Genomic DNA, 19,700 nt, shown 5'->3' on the forward strand with positions numbered 1-19,700 from the left:
AGATGATTGTGTTCCAAATCAAGTGGCACTCAAGGACCTACACCCAGGCTGGCAAGGATCAATATGTCTACATATCTATGTGAACTTTATGGATAGACAGAACCGTCTCTACCTCTATGGAAATAATAGCAAGCAAGGGATAAAATATACATACCTTCCCTAGGCCCCATTTCTATAATTAGTTCCATGGCCGTGGTTGATACAAATAGCTTTCTTCCACGACCCTTCTCCTCAGTCAGCACCTCGGCTGGTTGGTCTGGAGTTCTCCGCCTCGCAGAATTACTGAAGACTTGCGGGACTGTCTCCTCGCACGTGGCAAGGTAGACTGCTTCCGCCACTAGCCAAGTCTTGGAAAGCCTTGGAGTTCTCAGATGCTCAGCATTGTCTGAGCCCACTCAGACGTCACCATACACGTTTCAGCCACGCTTTCCCTCCCAGCCAGTGTCCGTTCTCACGAGGGGCCGGCAAGTGTTATAATTCTACAATCAGCATACCGTGTTTTGCTGTGTATAACGCACACCCATGTTTTTGGCCCAAACTTTCAGGAAAAAATGTTTTGTTTTTATTCTTTAATTCAATTTTTAATTTATTTATATTTAGAAACAAAACCGATGATCATATTCCAGGGTATTCTTTTGCATATGGATATTGTTATTGCCTTCTAGATTTACATTTTTAATGCATAAGCACAAATAAAAGAATTAAGAACCTTTATATAGACACGGAATTAATGCTACTCATGTAAAATCTGTGTATAAGGATTATTTTTTCCTCAAAAATTTGGGCAAAAAGTGCACATTATACACAGTAAAATATGGTAATTAAAATATGCCTCTACTTTTTATGAGAAGCCAGCCCTTCAAATACAAGAAAGGAGAAATTCTTTTAAGATTGCCATAAAAGCTCTTTTGTTCTCTACAACTTGAACTGAGAATTAAAAGCCATGAACTTACACTTTTCTGCCTTTGGGTTCTCCAGTGAAGAGGCCACCCACCCGCAGTTCTCACAGTCCTCATAACCACTGCAGAAGTTCAGGTTTGAGGACACTTGGTTCTCAGGGTATTTCATGACGGTCAACAGGAAGCAATAATTTTAGTTAAATGTGATGTGACTTCATATGATAAATTACTAATACCTCATTTCCCATTGGAAAGAAGATCGGTGGCTATTAAAGGGCATGAGCATGACCAAGGAAATCTCAGAATCTTCTGGTACCAAGTACAGTTCAGGTAAAGAAACAGCTACTCTCCTTAGAAGACAAAGGAGGCGATGGGGCTATCATCCTGGGGAAGGTTCCCAAGGAGCCGGCACCCAGACATTTAGGAAGGGAACAATGCCTGGGGCACGTACTGCCTGTGAAGCCGAGGGTCATTCTCAGGACAGTCCTTATACAAGGAAGCCTTAGAACGCAATGGGGAAGTCCCTTCCATTTTCCCTCTGTCTCATCTCCCGGTAGTGCTTCCTATTCTCAGAACTGAGAAGTATCTTAAAAGGAGGAGTAAGAACTGCAGTCTAGCACGAGTGTCACAACGCGCATACAGAAGGGAGGCTTTGACACTAAGAGACCATCATCCCAACGGGCACACAGACTGTGGCCTGGACTATTTCTCTGTCCAGCTTCAGCTCTTTCAAATGCTTCCTTAATGGCTGATTTTGAGGAGCCATACAATCTGGTGGGGAAGACGCACAAGAGCAGGGAGACTTGTCAGAAAGCACTTACTGGTTAGATTCCATTTCCATGGGCTATCATCCAGTGAGTTTACATACGTAAATTGCTTAGAACAGTGTCTGGCATATACGAGGCACCATGATAAGTTATTGTCTACAGTAGTAGTGCCATCGTCATTATATCATCTTACTACCGTAATGCCGGTATTAGGTTTTAATATGCAATTGGTAAAATTAAGGTGAAAAGCATTCCCTGTGAGTTCTATGAAATGTATAATCATGAATTTGCTTACGACAATATTAGCTGGTACAAACATAAAATGTGTGCTATCACACCAAAAATAAAAGAAAACTATAAATCACTACTGAAATTGGGGATGATGCGTGGTAATTGTAACCCAAAGGGTACATTTTCAAAGAGCTTCCCATAAAGCCTGGCCATTTGATTATGTGTTATGGTTTAATAATGTCCTTACCCCACAATTTTGGCAGTCTAATGCTTTATGTCCCAGAAAAATCAATGATGATTATTGTTAAATCCTCCAGAACCCGAGCTACATTCATCTTTCTGACGGCATGTGCCTGTGAGCATGTGGGCATGTGCTGGGGGAGCTGGAGATTACCACTGTGATAACAGAATATCCCTCAGAACAGGAATTCTTCCAAACGACATGCCTTAGGTACAGGGTCAAGTCAGTGACTTTGTCTACATTTCTAAAATGAGTTCTTTTATTTGTCAATTACTGCAAAATGAATAGGCAGACTACCTTCTTTGTTTCACATCTACATTTTAGTTTTAAATGAACACATTAAAACCTCACAATTTAGTTACTTCTTGAATTAGTCTTGTTTTTTTTATTTTTATTTTTAAAAATATTTTATTTAATTTTTGAGAGAGAAAAGGGAAGAGGAGGAGAAAGACAGAGAGAAACATCAATGTGTGGTTGCCTCTCTCATGCCCCCCACTGGGGACCTGGACCACAACCCAGGCATGTGCCCTGACTGGGAATTGAACGAGCAACCCTTTGGTCTGCAAGCCAGTGCTCAATCCACTGAGCCACACCAGCCAGGGCTAAGTCTTGGATTTTTTTGTTGGTGGTCATGTGAGCTTCATTCATTTTCAATGTCTAATTTTTTGCATTATCCAAACGTTAATGTAACAATGTCTCACTTTGATCTGTATGGAGTTTACTTTTCTAGGGATATTAATCTTTCAGAAAACTAATAACTTAATGCTTAGCCTAGAATTCCCTTAACTCCCACCACCATCCATGACTATGCGATGGTCAAAAATATAAACCAAAATACAGGTATTGAAGGGCAAGCATTTTATTCATAGTAGAGTCACTCCACCTTTACTCAAAGCCTACATGCTCCTATTTTAAACCTAGTGTGCCCTAATTAATTTTTTCTTAATCAAAATGAGTAACAGCAGTAAAATGTAGAAAAATAAGGGGGTTTTAGTGTCAGACCAAAAACAGAAATGACAGTGAGACAGAGGAATATAAAAAGCAAATTCCAAAATCACGGGCTAATTGTGCATGGAGGCACACTGCCCCACACCATCACAAGCAAAGCGGTGCAGCCTTAAAGCACAGGTGCCATCAGTGCATTCGATTCTTGCACTGGACTAGGGGACCCAAGGGCAGTCACTTCTTCAGGTTTCCAATTCTACATCTTTACAACTGTGGGATTTGATTAGATGATTTATGTAATCACCTAACACTTACATTTTTATTACTTTCTAATAATTTTCTAATGTTTTCATGAGAGAGAACAGTGAGCCCAGAAATAAACCCATGTTTACGTAATCAGTTAATCCCTGACAAAGAAGATAGGGTCACACACTGGGGCAAAGACCATCTATTCAATAAGTGGTATTGAAAAAAATTATATAGATATATGCAAAAAATAAAACTAGACCAACTTCTTATGCCATATTTAAGAATAAACTCAAAATGATTACAGACTTAAAATGTAAGACTCAAACCCATGAAAATCCTGGAAGAAAACACAGGCAGTAAAATCTCTGACATCTCTCAGCAATATTTCTGACATATCTCCTCAAGCAACGGAAACAAAAGGAAAAATAAACAAATGGGACTACATCAAACTAAAAAGTTTTTGCACAGCAAAGGAAACCATCAACGAAATGAAAAGACAACCTACCAAATGAGAAGATAGTCACCAATGATACATCTGATACATACAAAATTTATAAAGAACTCAGACATCTCAGCACCATACAACAATCCAATTAAAAAGTGGGCAAAGGACCTGAATAGACACTTCCACGAAGAGGACATACAGATGGCTGATAGACATATGAAAAGATGCTCAACATTACTAATCATCAGAGAAATGCAAATTAAAGCCCCAATGAGATACCACCTCCCATCTGTCAGAATGGCTATCATCAATAACTCAGCAGAAACAAGTGATGGCAAAGATGTGGAGAAAAGGGAACCTTCATAGGCTGTTGGTGGGAATGCAGATGTGTGCAACCATTATGGAAAAAAGTATGAAGGTTCCTCAAAAAATTAAAAATGACACTTACATATCCAAAGGAACCCAAAACATTAATTTGAAAGAACATATGCACCACTACGTCACTGTGGCATTATCTACACTAGCCAAAATATAAAAGAAACCCAAGTGCCCATCGGTAGACAAGCGGATAAAAAAACTGTGGTAGATATATACAATGGAACATTACTTCGTCATAAAAAAATTCCACTTCATCATGTGTGACAGCATGAATGGACCTAGAAGGTATTATGCTAAGCAAAATAAGCCAGAGAGAGAGGGAGAGACAAATAACAATATTATTTCACTTATATATGGAATCTAAAGAACAAAATAAATGGACAAACCAAATACTAACAGACTTACAGAGAACAGACTGATGGGTGTCAGAGGGGGGGAGTTAGGAGATTGGGTGAAAAAGTGAAGGGATTAAGAAAGACTAATTGGTAGTTACAAAACAGTCATGAGGAAGTAAGTAAAGCATGAGAATACAGGCAACAATATTGTAATAACTATGTCTCACAGTTGGGTGCTTGAAATACTGGGGGGGAAGGTTTGTAAAGAATACGACTGTCTAACTACTATGCTGTATACCTAAAGCTAATACAAAATAGAATTGAATGCAAAATGTAATTAAAAAATAAATTTAAAAATTAAATTAAAAAATTTGAAGAGTGTGACACCTTTCAAAATATTTCTACCAGAAACAGTTAAGGTAAGTAAATACGGTTTGGTCTTAATATTAGTAAACACTTGTTATTTAGTATAACGTATTTTTATAAGTGTCTAAATATATTATTTAATACAACAATTCAGTGAGTTAGATTCTATCTATGCCCAGTGTACAAATGGGGAAACCGAGGCCTACACGGGTGACATCAGTCGCACAGTGTCTCACGGTGAGACAAGATCCACAATCCGTCTATGCCTTCTGCGGCACTCTCTAGCTCCTCCCCCGGCGGCACAGCGGCGCCATGCACTGTGGGGGTGCTTCTGTGTCATTCCTGGGTCACGGGCAACCGGCAAGGTTCCGGTCTGCAAAGTGGGACACGTAACTGGAGCGATTCCACCGACAGCTCATTGATTAGAAGTGTGGCACTGTCCGCAGCTGTAGGTGATCATAGATTCTGCTGTTGTACCTGGCGGCCCTGGTTTCCACAGCAACATTCAGGATGATTAAATACAACTCCCACTGTTGCGCCGCCACATGACTCAACCACCGACTTACTACTAAGGGACTGCTGACGCATGGAGAGCTTTCTCCTTTATTCAAACATGGCTGTTTACTTATTTATTCATTTTTAAAAGTTTGTCATTTCTATGTCTCACACAGCAGAAAGCATGGACTGCAAAGGCTGCCTGGTACAGCCAAATGCTTTTTAAATATGTCATCTTCGTCACTTAAAGCTCCACGACTTTGGTTTTCTCATCTAAGAACTGGCAATAATTATAGCTCTTAGCTTACAAGGTGGTTGTAAAGATGAAATGAGTAAGTACATACACGTATGCAAAATACTGTCTAACCTATGGTAAGTGTTAAAAGAAAAGTTAGTTACTATTAGCTGCCTCACAACTACCATTGCAGACACCTGAAGACTCTGGGATCTATTTCTCTTTATTTTCCCAGCACCTGGTGTCATTGGTACCTGACATTTTATAGATTCTCCACCAATTTTTGAATGAATGATACTTCCCCAAAGCATTTTTTCATCTTTAATGGACCAAAAACACCAGCTTTGCCTACCTGAAAGGGTTATTACGGGTCATATAATATACTAAGCATTTGATTTTATTTACTCGTTTGCTTATTTCTTTAATTTATAAGCTCTCTTAAGGAAGGTGTTACTAAGATTCTTTCCCCACATTTTACAGAGAAGAAAAGCGCTTGTGCAACACGCTCACAGTCAGCAAAGGAAAGCAGAGTTGGAATTTGAACCCAGGCTGTCTCAGGTCTGAACCAGGAGGCTTTGTTGCTTCCCTCTGCGATGTGACCTCTTATGAGTTAGTTTCTGAGAAAGGGCGTAGAATCCTGAGAAGCCCTGTGTCAACAGAAGGCGTTTGCATGTGCTGACAAATCTGTAGCAATGGCCTCTTAACAGCTGGTTCCCCTCAGAGCAGCATGCATCCCTTCCCTGTGTAAGAGTGCACTCTAGATACTAAGAAGCTCATGGACAGCAGTGTGGTGACTTGGGGGGGGTGCGTTGGAAGAGGGTATAAGGGGAATAAATGGTAATGGAAAAAAGTACAGTAAAATAAATGTTTAAAAAAAGCAATATTTAATCTAGAGTAAACGAGGGTGGAGTGCTCCTGCCACTGCCACACAGATCATTCAAGTGACTCAATTACCCAGTGTGTGCATATTCTTACCCTTTTATCTTTTTAGTAATTGTCCACTGCTGGCTCTTGGCTCACTATTAGTATCAAAAACATATTTAGATAAGCCTATTATGAAACTCACTAGCAGGCCATCTGAAAGTCACAAAGAAACACTGATACATGTGCACAATTATCTGTAAATTTAATATCTCTATTTTCACTTCCATGCTCCAATGTAGTCATTTGTAAAATACTAAGGCCCAAATCCCTTCACTATCTTCATGAGAATTAAAATTTAAATGTAGAGATCCTAATATAGTGCCTGGTGCACATTTGAAGATCAAAAAGCCATAGCGTGTTGTAAATAGCAATTAGGATGAAGCTTGTAGGGTTTTTTTTTTTAATCCACAAAATAACCAATGTCACAGAGAGTGTGGCTCATTCTTCATACAGTATGCAAATATTCAATCCATATCAAGTGTGGCCACCAAGTTTAAGAGAGGGTCTACACAGACAGGACTACACAGAACACACAAATTTGGTAAGCATGGTGACAATAAATTATACGTGTCAAAGTCTCTATTTACCTAGATTGATTTCTACTTCAATACGTGTTGTGTATCAGGCTTCTGTACTTTCTTTTTTCCTGAATTTGTTTCCCATTATTAATCTGAAATACAAACTTCATTCATTCATACTGAGTACTTGTGATGTGCCAGGGCTGTACTAAAATTAAAAAAGGCAATGCATACCCTATCCTCTCAAGGAACTCCATCTATGGAGAGCAGAGAAACATCCACAGATAATTAGAACCTAGGGGATAAAGGGCTAATAGCGGTATTTATCACAACATGTCATACTGAAGAAGGCATGGGGAAGTGAGTCCCACGCTCTGGTAGGGGCATTAAGTAACAGGAAGAGAAGTGTAATCCTTTGCCAAACTGGCTCACTCCCCAAATGTGTTCACTTTGTTTCTCAGCGGAAGCCGCCACAGTGGAAGATCAGAACTATGGAGGCTGAAGAGAAATATCCCCAGGTTGATGCCTCTGCCAAGTCCAGAGAAGGAAGAAGAGGAAGAAGGCACCAGTAAAGGAAATCAAAGAGAATTCTTTCTAACAGATCAAAAAAAAATCCATCTAGTAGCTCTTTGGATGAAAAATCACATTTTTTAACTTCTTTTGTCACCCTTTATTCCTCCTCCTTTGATTTTCAATATACCAAGGGCTTTGTACACGCTGCCTTACTTAACGCCAACGGGCCGATGATTAGAAATTAATGATTCAGTTACAAAACTGCAAAAAAAAAAATAAGGTCTAGATTTTGGCCAGGTCTACAGAGCTGTTCCCTGGTCGTCAGTAGTCAAATTCAGATTGTCTGTCTCTAAATCCATCCTCTCAAATCCTCCTCCTACACGGCTCCCACGCACTGCGAACCAGGGCAGGAGCTCACTGCTACTAGGACCACGGCCACTTCTATGACTCTATGAACACCAAACACTGTTTAAAATTCCCGATTTTATTTCTCTTACCTACGATTCACTCGTTCAATGAAAAATAAGTGAGCCCTAGTTAGAGGTATGCTTTATACATATGTGTGCACACACATGAATGTAACGTGGTACATACTGGGGTTTGAAATAGTGAGTCATCGTTTCCACCGGCATTTTCGATTTCAGTGGATGAACGCTGTATCAGACATGGCAATAATATTATGTTGTATTTTCACAGTGCATCTAATAAATGTAAATACTGACAAAGCAAACAAATTATCAGCCTTTTATAGTGAGGAACAAAAGGTGTTAACCTGGGTAAGAACACACAGTATATTAGTAAGAGAGCCGATAAATTCATGAAGGCTGGTGAATTCAATTTAGTTCCTAAATTCTTATTTGGAAAATCAGGAAAAAACTTGGAATTCACTAGACTGTAGAACATAAATTTTCTTGAAATAACAAGCTCACGAAATAAATCTGTAAGATAATCTATTTTCGACCACATGAAAAGAATATATGTGGTATAATTGGAACACTTCATCATACTCTAGGTAAAGAGGTAATTAGTGTTAAAAATAAAGCTAGAAAAGGTACTTCTTAAAGTAAAATTGCGCATCTTTATTCATCTAGTAATACTAGCTACTTAACTCCCTCAAGGGGATATTATTATGATTAATTGGATTGACTAGAGCATAGTTTTGAAAATAAAACTGAGTGCTCAAAATTATTAGCATGATTTCACCACAATTATCTCTAATTTTTACCCTTTATTGACTTAAATTTCCATTTCATTGGTTCTTTGCGGAAAACATAAAAATTACTCAATGCTACAGGTACACTTCCTTTTAAGAGGTTATGGAAAGCATAAAAAGAGGCAAACTTGAGTGAATACATCGTGTGACTTTACTCTTGGAATGATCTTGTCCATCAAATTTTCTCTATTTGGCAGCAGCCAGCTCAACGGATTCAGGAGAATTTTAGACATGTTACGGAATGGGTGGCAAGAGAGACGCAGAGAGAACAGCTAGGCCAGCAGCATCTGTAGTTTATATGAAGGTCCGAAAGCCAGAATAGGAAAGGGGTTTGCCCCGTGTGGCACTGTTGCTTGGGGTGCCCTGGACCTGAGTTCTTTGACTTTCTGTTCTGTTGTTCAGCTGTTTCCCTCTTCAGTCTGTGGGCATTTGGGGTTTGGGCACTCCCAGAAGCGCTAGAATATGTCTCCCTCAGCGTATGTAAGAGGGGTGCCTCCTGAAACAGACAATGTTCCTGACAGCTGAACACAAGCGCCTGTTAGATTAGGAGGGAGATACCTGCAGCAGCTCATCAACTGGAGTGCTTATCTACAGCATGAAGGTTGCTCAGCTGATAACTCCTGACCCGATTTTGTCCGTCATTAGAATTACAATAAGAGGCTGCCAATCTTGAATCTACCTACTACCAGGTAAAACCCACTGTGGGCTCTGGGAGGAAAGCAAGGAACATACTCATTTGGTAAAAGTAGAAGTCATGAGGTTATAACTAATGTAGCTTTACCAGCTATTGAGATAAACAAATCAGCGATATCAATTATTCTGTAATACTATAAGAAACTGCAATCCCCATTTCATATTTATATGATGCCACTTCTAGAAAATAAATGTTTAGACTACTTTTTGGAGTGTCAATTGATGGACGAAAATTTTCCTTCATTTTTTTGAGTGGCAAAATTACTTCCAATTTTGTTTCAGCATAAATTCTAGACTCCTGTAAAAAACACTGTAATTGTACTCGCCTGATTTCCTCTTCAAATCAATCAAGTCTTTATCTACAAGGTTAATTACTCATAGGAAAAGTCCAGACAGTTCAAATAATTTAAAAAGAATTAGTGATAAAGGGTAACCTTTTAAACTAATGGACAGAGGAATAAAAAACCTCTAAATAATGCTGTATAGAAAATTTCTTTCAAGCAATCATATCTATAAGCTCATATTTATTTATTTCAACTTATTTGCCTCCATTGGAAAAGAAATGAATAAAAAACAAAATTTTCTGCAAGTTCTGTTAAAAGATTTTTTCATTTATTTTATTTGTCCTTTTTTTAAAATCAGTGCAATTCACAGATTATTGAAGGAGTTTTGGAAAGCACCATCAATAATTTGCAATGGTGGATTATAAATTTATTCATTTTTCCATGGTATAGCAGATCCGCAGTATGTCCTTTAGTGTATTAGCATGTGTGGCTGTGCGTGCACATATGTATGTCTGTGTGTGCACTCTAGCTTTATTTAAACTTTTTGCAGCTTTACTGAGGTACGATTTATGTACAAAAACATTGCACATATTTAATGTATACAATTGGATGAGTTTGGAGCTCTGCGTACATTGGTGATACCATCACTACAATCAAGATTACAAACATATTCATTACCTCCTAAAATATCCTAATGTCCTTTTCTTTTCTTCCTCCCTATTTGTGGGTTTGTTCTTTCCATAACATTTCACTTACTCTTATAATTTTAGTAATGATATTTTATTGTTGCTCTCATATTTTACACACTTCTAAGCACTTAAAATCTAAATTCTGAATCAAACATCTTGAAATTGCACTGAAATCCACAAGAGCAGGCACCATTATTTTCATTTTTTAAGTAAGAAAATAGAGGGCACATGTGATTGAGTGATTCTGACCTTCTCATAGCTCGGGAGTTTCCATGCTTTGCATAGGAATGAACACTTTGTTTCTCAGAGTTTAATTAATTTTATAGCATTCACCTCATGACATTATAATTAACAACTAACCTAGAAAAAACATAAAAAGCAAATAAAATAGCATAATATGGTACTGACAAATTATAATAGCTTTAAGCAGTATGTTAGAGCTCTTTCTTATAAGTGTACATGGAGGGAGGTATTGTTTTTTAAGATCAAATTGAAGATTTAATCTGAAAATTGGTTTTGCATAAGTAGAAAGAAAACCTTTACTCTTATATCTCTACTTTCCTGACAACAACATGAAGCTTACTGGAAAGTCAAAGACTTCAGAGATTACCCTTTATATAAGCATTTTTCTTAGCTCCCAAATACCAAAAAATTGTTCAAAGTCTCTTTGAAGAAGGAAAAGGGAACTTATTATTTCCCCATTTCTTTGCATTTACTCTTCTGAAATGTTTCTTCAAAGCTAAATTTATAATGTAAGTACAGTTTCTCTACGTCTTCTGTGAACCTTAAGAGAGGCAACAACTTCATATCTAACTCTGTTTGTGGCACAGCCCTGCACATTTAAAGCTGTTGTTCAAAGCTTTTCTTGATGTGCTTCTTGAGTCATTGTAGGAAACTGTTGAGGGATAAAAACCTCCAAAATAATTTATACTGCTTTTGATTTATTTATGTATTTTTGAGATTATATGCTGTGAGTTTGGAGAAAATATTAAAATTGCAGCAAATACTGAAATAAATGCTGAAGCAGTTGAAAACAAGGGAATTAGAGAAAAAATATCTCTTAGGTTATTTATAGAGGTTGTTCCAGTCTTCCTCTTCTACTTATCTGGCAGACATATTTAAAATTCTTATTTTCTTTTCCTGGGATCTGGGTTGTATAAAAAAGGGCTTGATGGAACTATTCTCATCACACAGCATTGCTAATACTGCTTACTCGATTGCTATCTACTGTTTCAAAATAATGGCTTAAAGTGACCCACCCTTTGGCCAAATATATAACAATTCCTGGGGGAATTTTTCACAACGATTTAGACTTTTTTCCAAAGGGGCTAAAGGAAAAAACATTTTTACATTTTTTACATATGAGTTGATCTTAATGATTGAGCAAACATTTTATTGACCAAAAGGGTAGTAAAAAAACCCCTCAATTTCTATCATTTCATATTTCTCAAAGACAGCTTAATTGTTAATATTCAGGCAATGGCATTTGATATTATGACATTTGACCATGCTTTCTTAGCAGGTTGGAAGACAAATCAAAACGAAAGCTTTATAATCATGAAGATGTTGGTCTGGAAATAGCTGCATTTTATTTATATCTGAAATGCTGATTTTACTTTCATCATATTTCTAGCTTATTTTTCTTGCTTTTTAGTTATTACCAAAGAGTGGTGAATTCTATCCAAATATACTGTTTGTGCCTGTATTCTAAGCACACTGAAGGTTTAAAGAATTTTGGTTTTGAATCCATTTTAACTGAAATAATTTTATTGTAATTTTCATTCTGGGCATTTCCTCGATGAGTGTGATCAATATAGAAACATTTATACTGTACAAAAAGTAGTGTCTACTCCTATCACAAAATATCTGCACATGGAAACAATGTGAATATTTAATCTCTTTCTTTAAAGGTATAATAAAATTGCAATTCGGGGCACAAAAATGAAAAGATCTCTTGGGAAGTATCATAACATGGGTAGGAATAAATCATGAAAAGCTATTATTTTTAAAGATTAACATTTATTTCTCCCCAAAAGATACTCCGGGTATTACAGTTATTCTTTTGGGAGGTACTAATTCTTGTAGATAATACATTTGCCACTGTGTAGCTATTGCAATTTTTTATTTTCTATGTCTATTATACAATCATACATTTCACATTTTACTTTTCTTAAATGAGGATGGATGCAATGGAGAAACACAGTATATGGGATTTGCTTTCAAAGTCAGTATGGAAGGTAAGAACTATATGCTATCAAAACAGGCTTTACCTATTACCTAAAGTGATATGCAGATTTAATGAAAACCCATGAAAATCTTGATAAGCATTTGTCACAGAAATAGAGAAAACAACCTTCAAAATAGTCTAGATCCACGGAAGACCCCAAGTAGCCCAAGCAATCCTGAGAGAAGGGAACAAAGGCAGAGGACTCACACTCCCTTGACTTCAAACTACCCTACAAGGCTGCCATAATCAAAACAGCAAAGCACTGACAAACCACAAGAGCTGAAACCAGACACACAGATGAGTGAAACAGAGTTTAGAGCCCAGAAATAGACCCATACATATATGGGCAACTGATTTTTGACAAAGGGACCAAAAACATACAATGGAGAAAGGAAAGCCTCCTCCAATAAACAGTGTTGGGATGAGTGAGAAGCCGCAGACAACACCAGACTGCTGCCTGGCACCATCCACAAAAATTAACTCAAAACGGATTAAGGGTTTTAGTATAAAACCTGAAACAATAAAATACTTAGAAGAAAGCATAGGTGCTAAACATATGGATGTTGGTCTCAGAGGCTTTTGTAAACTTGACCCCAAAGGCAAGGGAAAGAAAAGCAAAAATGAATGAGTGGGACAATATCAAACAAAAACCTTCTGCACTGCAAAATAAACCAAACCATCAGCAAAATAAAAAAGGCAACCAATCAAATGGGAAAAAATGTTTGCAAATGATACCTCTCGCAGGCACCTAATGTCAAAAATATATAAAGAACTCGTATAATTCAACAACAACCAACCCCAAATAATTCAAAAAACCTGAACACACCGTCTCCCGTGAAAACATGTAGTTGGCCAACAGACACATAAAAAGATGCTCGACATCACTCGTAAGGGAAATGCAAACCCAAACCACAGCGACATACCACCTCACACCTGTTAGAATGGCTGTTTCCAGTAAGGCAAGCATTAACATGTTGGGGAGAAGAGAGCCCTTGCACAGTGCTAGTGGAAATGCAAACCAGGGCAGCCACGAAGGAAAGTTGTGTGGAGGCTCCACAAAAAGTTACGAATAGAACTACCAGATCACCCAGCAATAGCTTTTCTCAAAATTTTGAAAAGTCACATGTAATGATGTATTCATTGCAGCATACTCACAATAGCCAAAAGGTGGAAATAGCCTAAGTGTCCTTCGATAGGTGATTGGATAAAGAAGATGTAATGCATATACACAAGGAAATGCTACTCAGCGGTAAAAAAGATGAAACATGGCCAACAGTGATAGCATGGATGGATCTTGAAGGTATTACACTAAGGAAAATTGGTCAGATAGAAAAGAACAAGAATTGTGTGATTCTACTCATATGTGGGATGTCAAAAAAAAGCAACAGATGAACAAACAAAACAAACAAACTAGCTAAAAACACTCACAGACAAAAGAATGGTGGTTACTGGAAGGGAAGGGGAGTGGGGGAGGACAAGAGGATCAAGGAGGTCAAATAGAAGGTGACAGAAGGAGACCACAGGTGGTGAGTACACACTGGCATATGCAGATGTTGTATGTACACGATGATGCCCCAATAAATGTATTCAAACTAATAAAAACTGCAATAAAAATGTAAGTGTGGGCTCAGGTTCTGATCCAAGATGGTGACACCTGGCCTCACTCTGCCCAGGAACACACTGAATGCAAAGCTGTATGGAACAACTTCTAATTAAAAAAACAAAACAAAACACACAAACTGAAAATTGGCTGAATAATTCCTAAGCACTGGGGAAGGTGAGGAAGTCCACACGGAAGTAAGTAGGAGAGGCTGGCACACAATCTTGCCGCAAACCCCACCAGTGGCAGCAGCCCACAGGTGGGAGGGAACTCAGAACTCGAGGCTTCTCTCTGAGGAGCAAAGGGTTCGGACCCCAGACTGGGCACCCCTAACTTTGAAGACCTGCACCTGAGAGAGGAGGTTCTATAACATCTAGCTTTGAAAGCCACTCGGCTGGCATCCATGCGAGCCACGGACTCACCTGCCTTGGGGTGAGCCCCAAACACCTGGACTTGGAGTGCCAGGGGCCCATTTGCTTATCCTGGAGCATCAGTCCGAGTGGTGGGCATCTGATCTAACACAGACTGGGGGACCAGTCAGGGGATGGGCACGTTTGCGCCCTCCCTCCGCTTAGCTCCAGCTGGTCGGTGCCCACGTTTTTTTTTTTTTCTAAGCATGGATTCAGAACTGAAAATAATTATTCAGTTGAGTTTTTAATCCAGTATAAAGGTGTACTATCTTATCTCTTTATTAGTTAAGCCTAACTTGACATGGTGGCCATAGGACACGACTGACTTGTATTGTTCTTATTGACAACCAACTCCTCAAACATTATATATATATATATATATATATATATATGCATATATATGTGTACATATATATCTTTTTAATTAAGTAATATTATCCATGTCCTCCCTCCACTTTGATGAAGTACGTGACTGCAGTGGGGAGGTCCATGAGGAGAAAAAAGTATTATTTCTCTACATACAAAACTTCGATCCAAGAGAAGGGGTTTTATTAAATTTTACATGTAGTGTTCCCAAGGACAGTGCATTAAAGTAGTAGCCAGCAGATAACTGGTAATAAAGAGATGCCTTTTTAACAGCTTGGGTACAAAGTCGCCTGATAAATCTCCATCAGTTAGTAAGCACGAATTGAGCATCTACTCTACACAAAGTATTTACTACATAAGATGCAATGATCAATAGTATTTGTTGCTTTGCTCTCAGACATAAAACAGGATCTCTGTTATGTAAAGATGTTTTCTGTTTTTATTACCAGCAGTATTCAGTTTGTAATTTGAATTATGAACACTGCAGAATCTGTCACAGCTACCATCCCCAGGATCTATAATCACAAAAGTGTTATTTTCCTCAACATATTCACCTATCTGATGAGTGTGTTTAAGTGTGGTTGTGTGTGGTTGATACTTAGGGCGAGGCCTGGAGTTAAAACGCAGTCCAACAATACAGCTGTGCATTACTGCCATGAAAGACAAATGACAGCTCTATTCCTGAACCTAAGATACATAATATCCATTGCTGTGCTACATTATTTATTCTGGATTTATCTGTGAAATCTTTAACATAGGATGTGTGCAGGCAGGATAAAACTCATAAATGTAATAAATCTGAGCACTGACAGGAGGTCAGAATTTCTCCTAAGTGTAGGTATAATGTCTGCGCTGGGAATGAAACCTCGCTGCCACTTTCTGTGAAGGGTCTTATCTGCTTGTCTCACGGGGGCCACGATTTTATTCTCACTGGGTTGTTCCGCACACAGATTAGGAAAGAAAACTTTGAGTGTATCGTAAGAATCTTAAAGAATTAGGAGCAAGGGTTATCAAGTGCTTAACACGATTTGGTTTTCTTTTAAAAAATATTTAATATAAACTATCAATAAAATATTCAAATATTTATGAAACAAGACAGAAATTATTAAAAATTGCTACACAGGTTTCTGTAAGAAGAGTGTAAAGATCATGCATTTATGCTGTTAAATCATCCTGTTCTATGTACTTCAAATTAAACTTCTAACCTGTGAGGGCTATCTTAATAGTTTTTAAACTCATGTTCATAAAGAAGAACTTGGTTTAAAAAATGAGGTTGTCTCAAGGAAAAATTATTCCTACTACTATAAATACAATGGCAATTCACGCTCTCAGATCAATATCATTACAAGTAATAATTGTACAGATAACATCTTTGTAGAAAAAAATCAATTCTTTACCTATACACAATGATAGTTCCTTCTCAATTCCTCAAAAATGCATTAATATATATACTCTAAGAGAAAGTATGATATTAACTCTGAAAATAAAATTGAGGAATATATGAGCATATATATTAAACACACAAAACTAAAATCTGGTATAGAATAAGGATTTTCTTAGATCCTATTCAAGAAATTGGAATAATAGTTTTTAAGAGCCCCATTTTAAAGGATTTAATATATATCATGAATATCTATGAAATAAAAAAGTTATATGAATAAAATTCAGAGTATAAAATCCACAGAAAAAGCAAAGAACATAGAAATAAAACAGTAGTACAATTAACATTTCCTTCAAGCCATGATATTTCAAATTGACAATAAAAATAATTATGAAAAAATGGTAAGACAGTTAAGATGAACATAACATATAGACATGAGAATAGAGAATATAGTTTATTTTCAAGGAATGATGGACAAGTTACAAAAGTTGAGTGCATATTAGGCCTCAAAATACAAACTTTTGTAGGTGCTAGAAAATAGACATTTTCTAGAAATCATCTGCTATTCAAAGTGCAGTCAGAAAGTTATTGAGAAAAAGAGATAAGTATATCCGATTAGAGAAAGAAAACTCCATGCTTAACTACTCTTAGGCCAAAGAGCAAATTTAAAATATAACTTTATATTATCTGTTAATATAATAAACACTATCTAAATCAGCATCACCACACAGAAACCTACGCTACACAGAAACCTATGCGGCAATTTTTAGTAATTTGTGTCTTGTTCCATAAGCATCAGGGGCATTCCTATTAAGTCAGGAAAAAATTAAAGGACTCACTGTCAACATTATTGCACAATATTTTCTTGGAAACATCAGTCGATACCATCAAGTATAGGAAAGATATCGAGTATAAACAATACAATACAAAAATACATAATATGATTGTATGAATATAAAACTACAAAGAACTACCTTAGAAGCTTTTAGAACTGTACAACCACTAGAAGCTAACTTAGAAAACATCTTAGATGACCTAGGTCCTAGCAGGGGAGTCAAACTCATTTTTGCTGGGGGCCATGTCAGCCTCGCTGTTGCCTTCAAAGGGCCGAATGGAATTTAGGACTGTGTAAATGTAACTACTCCTTAACTACGGGCAAGGAGCTCGGCACTGCCACCGGGTAGGAACAGGGTTCCAGACTGGATAAAACATGATGGAGAGTCGGATTCGGCCCGTGGGCCTTGTGTTTGCCACCTGTGACCTAGGATTTAGCGACGACCCTTTGAAACACCAAAGACATGATCATGAAAGAAAGAACTGACAAGCTAGACTCCATTAAAATTGAAAGTTTTTGCTCTGTGAAGACACTGTTAAGGAATAAAAAGACAAGTCACACACTGGAGAAATATTTACGAAAGCATATCTGATAAAGGACTATTATCCAAAATATACAAAGACCTCTTAAAACTCAAAAGTAAGAAAATAAATATATAATATAAAAATTATATATGTATACATTATTATAGAGAAACAAACTAGTAATATATGTATACTCTGAAATGCACTATGAGACACCTAGAAAAGTAATTGTGAAGTCACAAGGTTGCCAGATAAACATCATAACAGAATACTTTATTTCCCTGTAATTTGCACTTTAAAGTACTATCATGTTTTTAAAACCGTAAGAGCAGTTTCTGTCTTCATTTTCTAAATACAATGTTAAGAGGAAATTATATTTCCCCTGCATTCCCTTTCACTACATTCTCCATGACCTAACATACAGGCTTGTATTTCTTACAAAAGAAAATACAGTGAAAGGGAATTGAGTTTACTATTTATTCCTTATAATTATTTATGTATTGGACTAAATTACTAGGTTAAATTATTTCACTATGGTCTACTATTGTTAAATATGCACTACATGACCTTATTTGGATGCAGTTTTCTTTTTCATCCTTGTCTTTTCTTGCAGTCCTCTTAATTTTCCTAATCTTTAGCACTCTTTTTTGATGCCCTTTATTTAGTCTTTCAGACTTTTTCATGTCCTTTATAGCACTAGGTTTTAGTTATTAAAAAAACAGTTGAGCATTCCTAGATGTTTTGGCTTACAGAAATAGTCCAAAGGTATTACCGTCTTTGAAACGTGTATTAAGATTTCCTATAGAAGTGTTTAATTACGAAAAATGTCTTCTCTTTGCCACATTTTTGTGTCACACAAATTATCCTGACATTTCTATTCTGAGACAGAAATTTTAAACAAAAGATCCTTGGCTTTCAAGTAATTTCTATTAGAGAACTCTTTCGAAATGCATACACATCTAGCCGACATCCATTGACATGAGCCTTGCTTTTAAGTTACTTAGTCTTGTGTAAAGACAATAAATAAATGTCAAGATGTAAGGAAAACGTAATCCACACTATAAAGGGATGATGAGAGTTCGCATCTGTTGTGAGAGCGCAGTCTCTCACTTCGAGCTGTTGCAGGATCCAGTGAGGCAGTGCGTGAAAACTGCTCGACACAGGACCTGTTGCAAGGTAGTGCTCAGTAAGCGACAGTGCTGGAAATCGCGGTTTCACTGGTCTTTGTCTTCGTTTTCGTTCTCCAGAAGGAGATACTAAGACAAGGATTTGAGGTAAACAGTTTTCTCTATGTGACCCACCACACTCACATTATTCCCAAGCTGGTCACCACTGTGAGCTCAGTGAGCTCAGGGAGCTGGGGCACGTCACAGAATCCCACCTCAGGGCTATGCCCTCCCCAGTCCATGCGGTGAGGCCGCTAAGGGTCTTTATCCAACTCACAGGCTGCCGTTGGTAGAAAATGAATTCCCAGGACACTAACTCACCTACATTTCTGGCTTGTCCTAAGCATGGGTTCATTGCAACTGTGTCCTACCCCGAAAGTCTTCAGGTGGAGAATTATTTTCACAGTAAGAATCCTCTTGTTCTTGAGGTGACTCCCAAGCACCAACAGTGTCTTCTACACTGTACAGTGGTTGCAATTGTTAATGAACTCACTTAGGAGAACAGACAAGAGTCACCCAGTTTACTCTATGAGGGTAAAGGCTCTCCAGAGGAAAGATAATCAATGTATAATATTTGAGAGACAAGGTCCTGGAATGGCTGTGTGAGTGGCACAAGGGCGTGAGAGAGATGGCTGAAGGACGGTAAATGTCTTTCATCTTCTCCTTCGGCTCTGACTCACAGCTGCCCGAGCACTGTGCTAAGAAGGGTGCTGAAGCGGTGCTTGACTCCAGCGGGAAAGCGGACTGCGGCAGGCTGCTGCTGCCCGCCGC

This window comes from Phyllostomus discolor, chromosome 13 (assembly GCF_004126475.2).
Source record: "Phyllostomus discolor isolate MPI-MPIP mPhyDis1 chromosome 13, mPhyDis1.pri.v3, whole genome shotgun sequence".
Taxonomy (NCBI): Eukaryota; Metazoa; Chordata; class Mammalia; order Chiroptera; family Phyllostomidae; genus Phyllostomus; species Phyllostomus discolor.